This window comes from Hyposmocoma kahamanoa, unplaced genomic scaffold, assembly GCF_003589595.1.
Source record: "Hyposmocoma kahamanoa isolate Upper Pololo Valley unplaced genomic scaffold, ASM358959v1 95, whole genome shotgun sequence".
NCBI lineage: Eukaryota > Metazoa > Arthropoda > Insecta > Lepidoptera > Cosmopterigidae > Hyposmocoma > Hyposmocoma kahamanoa.
The window spans coordinates 7,607,169-7,617,572 of record NW_020654972.1 but is presented as its reverse complement, the minus strand read 5'-3'; the positions used below and the strand labels follow the sequence as shown (position 1 = coordinate 7,617,572).

The window sequence follows — 10,404 nt, the reverse complement described above, 5'->3', positions numbered from 1 at the left end:
TACCTTGTGTTTGGGCTCATATTATAAACAACAGTAGCGCTCTTTATGAAAGAGTTCGTCGTTCGTTCGGATGACCTCGGTGGTTTAACGGTTTGCTCTGTAGGGTGCACGAAAGGAATTTGAAGGCAGTGCCTGTCAGATTTTGCGATTTAAAGCTCTTGAGTAGTACAGTTATGGACAGGAGTGTAGCTCACCATCGTCTGATGGTAACCACTTGTTCGTCCCGTCACTTAGTTAAAAAAATGTGGTCTCTATGTGTGTGTGTGTATGTTCATAGCACCCGCGACACAGGGTGTCCCTAGTGCGGGGCTGTAAGTGTATGTTATTATTATTATTTTAAATAATATCATGAAGAAAAGAAAATTTTTGTTGAACTAAACCTTGTTGCAATAATAATATTTTATTAAAGTAATTTAGCTTTGACTAGAGGTTTTTTTTTATGATTTCAAATGACAGGTCGGACAAGTCATGCACCTGGTGGTACCTATGCGACAAACCTGTCCATAGCAATTGCTGTGCCTCAAGGATTTTAAAGATTGAACGACAAAATTGTGAAGCGGCGTCGCATCGCAGAAGTCTACGAGCTCGCACGACGCATCGCAAGAATTTGCGAATTGCTCCGCATCGGGCATTACTGCGATGTTAATCTTCTTTGTGTTTTTTTCCTGTAGTTTCTTTTCAATATCAGCAGTGCAACACTCTCTTTACGATCCATGTCGTTTAAAGAATCCGTTCAGTCCGGTTGTTGCTCGTCGAAAGAATGGTGGTTATGGTTACCCGAACAGTGGCAGTGAGATGCCTTGCCGCACGAAATCGTATTGCAGCAATTCACGTCGCAGTTCTGTGCGTTGCAAATTCGTATCGCGCCCATTCAGATGGGCACGGCCTTTGTGACTCCTTTCGTGCACCCCACAGAGCAAAACCCTTAAACCACCGAAGTCGTCGTCGTCTATCATAATTAAGTAGAGTAGGATGAAGTAAGTATGGACGCACTTTACGATTTGATTTTTATGAAGATCGATTCAATTGCATACGATCTAGCGATTTTTTGAATCGATTAATTTCAATGCGTTTTTTATGCGAATCGATTCAAAATTAATGCATTGAATTGTCTAGATCACATTCATAATTTATACAAAAGTCTCATCTTGTTAGCGATTTCGTCATGTACAGAAACGGAAGATAAAGAGGAGGACAATGCTTTGGACATTAAGTTATATGACATTATGATTGAAAAGTTTAGTTAGATGTAAAAGATTGGCATGTGTAAATAGCAAAAAAGAAATATTTACATATTATTATGGCAATTAAATAATTTCAAATTTGTAATAAATAAAACACTTTATTACAATAAAGGTGTTTTATGTTATGTTTTATTACAAATTTTGAAACGATTTTTATGAGATCGATTCAAGATCAATATACGATCCGATTCGTGGATCGGTTCAGAGGCATATGACTCATTATTATCAAAAAAATTGATTCAATGCAACATATCCTGCATCCCTAGAAGTATTTGTTGAGTTGACGTAAACCATGTTTCAACAGAGCACAAAAAATGTACAATACAGATTTGAATGCTTATCTCTGGCCGATGGCTAGTGAAGCGACTTGTCAACTGTTTTTGTGAGCATTTACACGTGCAGTAAGGAGCAATAAGTTAACAAAAATAACGATGTAGAAACCGTACAAATACACTCTGCCTATTTATTCCGTTATTTACTTAATATAGAAGCAATTTTCCAACTTCATTAAACTAGAAGAGATTTCAACAATCGTCCCGACAAAACTTTAATTTGAATAGGACGAAATCAATAAATTCCACGTCTCATATTGACGGCATTGAGGTTAGCCGTATTCAAATTTCAGACTGAATGTCTACCCAATGTCTCTATCGGATTACATTGTCAATCAATTGGCAAGATATCAATTGATCTCTTCTTATTGACAGTTCAATTTATTACCTAGAAGTATCAAAGATCACGTAATAACGACTTTATTACTTTGATATTTGATTTTGGGCGTTTGTGTGACCATACGTCCCGCTTTCAAGCTTCATGTCCCACTGTCACCAAAATACTTAAAAATGTCCCGCTTTGACAAAATAGGGCACACATAAATTCAAAAAAATGGCACGAAAGCGAAAAATCTAAAAGATAGCCCACGAGACTACAAAAGACTAGTTCTTTTTTAAATTTTTTGTTTGTAAGGATTTTCAGTTCTTTTTTCTAATTTTTTTTTCATTAAACATCAAGGCGGGAATACGCTGGATGCTAGCGGCGCAGGAGGCCCACTATGAGCTCTTAGAACAATCCTATTTAGACCTCACAAAAACAATTCACTGTCCGTGCAGTTTACGTTCCCCATTCGAACTCCGTTCACCTTGTCTTTCATAGCAAAATCGTATCATGACGTCTTATTTGCCATGCAAATGGCGGTCTCATCTGTCAAAATAAGCAATTCAAAAAAGTTAATCCGTGACTAATCTTTTTTTAGATTTTGTTACATTTTTAAGAAATTTCGCTTAAGTGTTATTATATTTTCAGTTTCATAATTATTTGTTATCTTTTTATGCCATATAGCCAATTGTCAATAAATAAATACTATTAACTATTGAGCGTTTTTTGAAAATTTTAGTTTGAGTTTCCAATCTTTAAAGTATTCTTGATAAATTATTGGCAGGAATATTATTGCAATTTTTAAATGGAATTTTAACCATTTTATTGACCGAAAATCGTAAAATAACTTTTAAATAGTGCCAAAAAGGTGCCAAATTTGACTATAATGCAATCAATGAAAATGGATTCGCTCTGGACCTTTTGGAGGGAAAAGTGTCGTTTTTATTTTGACTTTCAATTATTTTGTGAAATCTAGTTTAAAGTGCAATAGGATAGTGCTATTGTGCCTTAATCGAAGATTAAAACGCGAAATTATACGAATCTCGAACTAAAATACCCGTATCGGCCCGTTTTAAGGAATTCCGAGTCAATCCAAGCACGCCGCCTCAAATTGCCTATCCTCTTTGTGGCGGCCATATTTACAGAAACATATTTAAACTTCATGTTTAGGCTGATGGCTTTGCCAAAGCCTTAATAAATTTAGAAAAAAAAATCAATGAAAATTTTCGAATACAAGATACGTTCCAATTATTTTATCTATCATATTACAAACTCTTCTTAATAATTTCAACGATTATGACCAAACATGACATGTAATTTTGTCGTACGACAAATTGTAAAGTATGATTGAAAAGTTGCCGATATTACTAAACAAAGTAATAAGTATAATAAATAAAAAAATATAATTATTCTCATTTTGGACACACTCGGTTAATAGTGCTTGAACGCTCCCAGGATAGTACTATTCTATCTGTCTATTTCTTTCTTAGGATTTAGTACGTAGTTCCATCTCGCTTTTATAGATGTCAGTCAGCCAGCTAGAGACAATAATTAACGTTAAAAACATTGACTTTATGTTAAAAAAGTAAAATTCATCATCCTTTTTTTTAAGACATGCCGTTCCCGTTCAACGTTGTTTATGTCATGATACGACTTTAAGCAATTCAGTTTTACCACGTCAAGTGAATTGCATGGAACTTGGCTGGCTGGTTATAAGCTTATAGTGGGGGAGGCCTATGTTCAGCAGTGGACGTCTTTTGGCTGAAATGATGATGAAACATTTCGGAAGTAACATGAACGTGTGTTTCAATTTTAAAACAATAATAAATTTACAGGCGTCCCGCTTTGAGGGAAAAAATAATGGATAACGTATGCTAATTTCGCAAAGAATACCGCGCTTTATGTCGCTTCCACGCAAGTCGCGCCCTGCCGTGCTAGCCCTACTGATTATGTTAGATTACATAAAAATGAAAGATAAATTTGAGTATCTTTTCACAGGTTTATGGCTCGTAACTAAATTCTATACGTAACATTCTTCCCAAAGACAACTGCGCTTCGATTGCCACCATTAAGAGAACCTAACATCTTGACAGTTCTCGTGCGCAGTAGCAATTAACAACTTATTTTATAAATATCATTGTAATCATATTACTTCTATGTAAATTAATGAGACCTTAAAATAACTTTTTTTTATAATATCAAGTGACAGGACGAACAAGTCGTGCACCTGATGATAAGCTACACGCCTGTCTATAACAGTTGCAGTGCCACTCAGAGCGTTCAATCGTAAAGATCTGAGGGGCACTGCCTCTGCGCCCGTCACCCTGATGTTTTCGGGAAGAGTATATTATTTTAGTGCGTGTCTGCAGTTTTATTTAGTCAGAAGACCTTACAATTATGACAGTAGGTACGTGGTTTATCTATATGGATCTCAAAAAACCAACTACCGACTTTACAGTGCGATGTCCAAATGCATTGTGTGTAACTGCCGCTTTTCCATAGAGAAGTATCAAAAACGTCCTGACAAAATTGAATGAAAAATCAATCAATTGATTAACACGCACATTTGTGAATGTTACACACGTACTTACCATGTGCACACTAAGACAATACGGTGGACAACCATGGCCTTTTGTGAGTACGAAGTTTTGTTTTTGCACTAGAACTTTTTAACAGCAGATTTTTTTTAAGTATATTATGTAGAAAGCGATTACGGTCGCCTATGAACGCCTGAAATACCAGGGGCGTCACGAACGCGTTGCCGACCCTTCAGAACTCTTCTCAAACCCTTTTGAAGGACTCCATGCTGTATGCCTGCGGGAAAACCCCAACAGGGAGTTCATTCCACAACCTAATTGTACGTGCGAGGAATCTCCTCTGAAACCGTACAGTACGAGATCGACTCGGTTCCAGAGTGTGAGGATGGACTCCCTGCCGGTGGCGAGCGATGCGATGATAAAATGTTGCTGTTGGCATCATGTCAAACAGTTCTTCAGAACATTGGCCATTGTACAAGTGATAGAACAGGCATAGGGAGGCAAAGTCTCTCCTCCAAGACAGTGGTTATATATGGTCTGTAAGCACAGGATCGTCAACAATTCTCATAGCACGTCTTTGAACCGCGTCAAAGGGCCCAAGCTGGCATCCAGAAGCTCCTGCCCAAAGACGGCAGCAGTATTCCATGTGGGCACGGACTTGTGACTTATAAAGTAGCAGTCTCTGCTCCGAAGTGAAATACCGCTTAGCCCAGTTGAGCACTCCAAACTTTTTAGACTCCAGCTTGACTTTGCCATCTAAGTGACTACGGAACTGAAAGTCACAATAGATGTCGACACCAAGGATCCCGATGCTCTCCGAGATATTTAATTGCTATTCTGGAACTGAAGGTTTGCAGCAAATGGAGGCTTTTTAGCGGTGAACGCGCATACTTGTGTCTTGGTGGGGTTAAATTGGACTAAGTTTAGTCGTCCCCAATCAGAAACCCTCTCCAGGGTTTTTTCTGTTTGTGACACAAGTTGTTTACGGCTCACCTCTACGAAAGATCAAGGGGACTTAGCATGGCAAGTGTAATAGGTGTTCACTGTGCTGACATCCGCGTAACAGTGAATGCGGTCAGTAGACAGCATATCATTGATGTGCAGCAAAAACAGCGTTGGGGACACCACAGAACCTTGCGGGACACCAGCGTTAATCACGTCAGGGACGTCAGCGTTAAGGACCGTCAGAGCAACTACAGTTTCGCGCACTTTCCGGTGGTTACCGGTCATAATCATCTCAATAAAACTTGGCAAATGGATGTAATTCCACGAACTTTTGAGTTCGGTTTTTTTTTTTCATAAAAAGTTTTTCTCACATTTCCCTTAGATTAATCAAGATGTTCTTATTCATATTAAAGTCTTAAAGTAGTCGTGTTTAGAAAAAAGAGAATATATATGTATATCAAGAGAATAAATATCCCAGCGCGTTAAATGGGAGAAGGACCCATATCACCTTTTAAAAGGCAACTTGGACTCGTGACAGGCGGAATTTCAAGAAACTAATTTCGTTTATTGAAAGTACAAGCGTTGACACCAAAAGTGAATGCCCTGCATTATAAAGTTCAATATACATAAAATATTATTTTCATTCCGATGTGATATTAAAATATGTGTATGTTAAAAACATTTTTTATGATAGCGGTAAAGTGCTTTTCAGTGTTTTGCTTTACTACTCAAGTATGAGGAAAAAGAGTCCAAAAATGCACTGAAAAAATTAAATTTAATTTTATATAGTTTTAGTGGTTGCCATAGACTAAATAAAGTCATTGACATTGCTATAAAGCTTTCCATTACATTCAGGTTTATGTGTTTTTGTAGATAAAAAAATGTATTTTGTTTCTAACACCTGATTACTATCACAAATTACTACAAAAATATGAAGAGTTTTAGTGAAGCGATATTGTTAACGGTAAAAAAACCGATAACACGTTAATTTGTTTTATTGGAACAATTGAAAGAGAAGGTATCAAGTCAATTCTGATGTAGGCATGACGTTAACGACATGAGCACGGAAGTTGGTCTGTAGACACGAGCTTAAAAACTTTTTAAATAAATTTTTTAATGAATGACAGCTAAATAAATGTTTTTGTATTTTGTATACATTCACAAAAAATACAAAATATAAATATTGCTTATGGAAATATAAATGTTTATAATAATATAAATATTTCTTATTATTTATTATTTCTTATAGTCTTTTATGAAATCATTGCATAACTAGGCTTCCTAAAGTCGAGTACCAGGTCACGACGCTTTGCCGAGTGGCCTGAATAATAGGTACAGAATTTAAGACCTAATTACGTAATTATTGCATACAATACTTTTTCTACGAGTAAATAAAATTAAAATAATGAAACACAATCAATATTTAAATATTATTTGTCAACAATGTACGAGAACAAACTCAACGTAAGCCAAATAAATGTTACAAAACCAAAGAAATAGAATAGTATTAGTGTCCATGATTGGCCAACTACTATTAATATTTTAACCAATCAAGAGGCAGTAGAGCGTTTGAGTAGCGTCATATTTGATTAGTTAAATTATTGCAAAATGGTTACGCCTTTGTACTGTTCTGTAACATTTTGAGATATTATTTAATATAATAATTTTAATTTTAATAATTTCACAAATATAGTGAAATTATTCTGTTCAGGAACGCAGTGACCCTTTCAAGGAGACTCTTTTAATTAGCAAAATACGACGTTCTTTTTTTGAAAACATAACTATAATGCATTGACCTATGATTTTTTTTCAGTTCAGGTAACGAGTACTATAGACAATAGAATTTTGGTTCAGAACTAAAAAGAGCACCTTTGTAATGTAATTTATGAAATTATAATTGACAAATTAAAGTACAGGAGTACAAAAAGAACATATTTATTGCGAACGTTCACCAGTTGAAATAAGATGGCACCTTTATTGTAACACCTGTATACGTTTAGAGTTCAGCCTATTACATTTCTAGGGATAGTTTTATTTTATAGCATTCTAATGATTTCGTAAATCTCGATCAAAAATATTTGGTGTATAGTATAGTAATAATGAAGGTTGTCTGGAAGAAATTGTTACCTGTTGCACATCAACTTACTATCTTTATACTTAAGTTACTTTTACTATTACTACTTTACTAGGTATTTTAAATATTTAATTCCTTCATTCATTCATAATAATCAATACATTTCGATAGGTGGGTCTCATCCCAAAATGAACCTTACGTGTAACCTACAAATTTTTTGTAACGAAACGTTTATATGTATACACTTTAGAGTGTAAATGCGTGTACAGAAACAAATAGCAGTTGTTAATTTACTTCAAGGTCAGCGCTCTTTTGTCACGTATCTGAAGCGATATTTTGCTGCCTACATGCATCACCTCACGCACGATTACACAATACGCAGAACACATAAAGAAATCAATAATGTTAAATCTTAATGTATCGAATAAAATATTTTTTTTATGATAAAAGTGATAAGATGAACAAGTCGTGGGCCTAGTTGCAGTGTCACTCAGAGCTTTAAAAATGCAAAGATTTTGGGCGCACTGCCACTGCGCCTCTCACCATGAGACATGAGTTGACATGTAATTTCACCAGCCATCTTGACCTTCAAAATCGGAATGCAGTAATGCTCACATTACTGCTTGACTCCAGGAATATACTGATAATGCTTAGCTCGACGAACTCTTTCACAAGGAGATCTTTTGCAACAAAATACCGCGTAAACGCAAATGTGAGTATCGTAATTTTCTTATAAAAAGGAATTTGAGTCTCATTCAGTCCCGGACTCGGCTGAACTAGAATCATAACATGAGTACCTATGACAATTCTGTCATATCTGTGTAATTTTTTGTTTTACTGTAGTAAAGGAATTTCAGTTTGTATTCATCCAAAATAATTTTATATTTGATTATGCATTATGATCAATTAAAAAAAAAAATAGAACGAAAGATTTTTTTACTAACATAAGTTTGTATAAAAGTTTTTAAAAGCAAATTTTCTTTTCGCTACATGTGTTTTTATATTATATAATACAGAGACGTAATACATAAGATTTTTTTAAAATAATTGTTTCAAAATTATTTTAGTTCGATTAAATAATTAACGAATATCTATAAATAAATGAAGACCATATTCGTTTCATGAATTTCACAGAATACCTACGTCTAATATTAGACGCCTGTTGTGCCTTAGGGTGTTTTATATATTTTGGGTGTGTATCATATTTCATCTATTAATAGTAAACTACATTTTGATAATATATGCTACGACCTTTTGAACTAAGCTACACACATACATTTAAGTCCATTTTTATACTATAAATTTAATTTAATTTAAATTCTTTACATTTTAGTGTAACCGACAGACTCAATGTTGAAAAATCATAATAACGTAAGCGACCCCACTTGTTAAAACGTAATAGGACATCACAGTTTCGTCGTTTACTATAAACAATTGTTGCATATTTTTAATTAGAAACATTATCTTAATATTGTAAGCGACAAAAAAGGCTTAACGTCCATTATATTAAAAATAGTTATTTGTTATGCAAAGCTGCAAAAGTTGTTGTTTGACGCGTATGCAATTCAAATTAAAACCAGTAAGCGAAGGATTCTAAGATTGCACAAATGAATAATGACTCAAAAATAGAATCATGAGCGTATCGTAGGGTTTCAAGACACGAGACCCAAAACAACTTTTCACCTCACTATAGCGAGGAAAATGGTAGATGAAAGAAAAACAGTTGTACTATAACAAATCAGTTTTTTTTTCATCGAAAGGAAAAGTTAGGTGCACCACAGTCCAATCGTCAAGTTCGCTAGCGTGGAAAAACGCTTTTGCGCGCAGTTTTCTAATGTAAAAGAAAGCCTTTCCGAGCTAGAGAGATGACATAAATTTTATATATAATTTAGCTGTTACTCAATCGGTTACAAAATTCATTATTATGTAATAAAATTCACTTTAGTATCACATTTATATCTGTCTTGAAAGATTTGTTTTTTGTCGCTTGCAGTAAGTCTCGATATGACCGTGGGGTATCTAGAAAAATACGTTTTTCATACAGAATTGATGTCTTACTTGTTCGAGCTTGGAGCATGTACTTATTTAGTATACTTTAATGTATATTGAGCGTTTAGTAGTTTTCCCATTATAGTTAGCCGGGTCTTAGGAGATTATGTACAGTCAACATCACAATGGGCTGTCAAAGGTCGCTTTATGGAGCGTCTCAAAGAGAGGTGGACGTACTGTTGTCTATATATAACCACATATAACATAATTACGCATTTGAATGAAATAATATTTCAAAGGATTTTTTTTAAAGCGTACAATATGTCGCACGTTGTACGGAACTTAACACACGGGACAATACGGTGCTCACTACTTGGAGTATATTGAGGAAGTAAAAAAACGCCTTACACTTTAGACACAGCAAAAACGACGCCGTTAAAATTGCTGTTGGCAAAACTTAGGCGTTATATTATTTTGTAAATGAAGTCGTTATGCGTGAACACACTGAAACCAATGCCGTCACCAAATGATAATCACGCTCGATATTTGAAATTTAATTTTATTTTTAGAAACTTTAACCGCCATTTTTCGTTTAGTATTAGTTTCAAAGCGCGGTGTGTTCACTTTACGATAATATATTCCGTATAAATTCTGTATCCAGGGTTGTCCTATTTCTATTTTCACATCCACAATATACAATTCACTCCACCCATTTGCACATATTAGAAGTAAATTCGACGTAAGTAAATTGATGTTTAATGTTCCATAAAATGGTATTCAATTTTTACGCGTTTCTCGCCCTTTCATATAAATTTTTGAGTTAGCTATGAATGTACAGAAGACAGCATTCAGCATATCAAGCTACACATTGTCTGATCTTGTTCCGTTGCACTGGAGGTGATATTTGAGTTATATATAAATATATAATATATATATATATATATATATATATATATATATA

General features: G+C 34.7%; 1 protein-coding gene across 1 annotated transcript in view; it reads right to left on the bottom strand.

Annotated features, from left to right (window-relative positions):
• The window catches only part of LOC113238339, a 59,368-nt gene that overhangs the window by 16,654 nt on the left and 32,310 nt on the right, over positions 1–10,404 (bottom strand). The gene's annotated exons all lie outside the window — the stretch shown is intronic.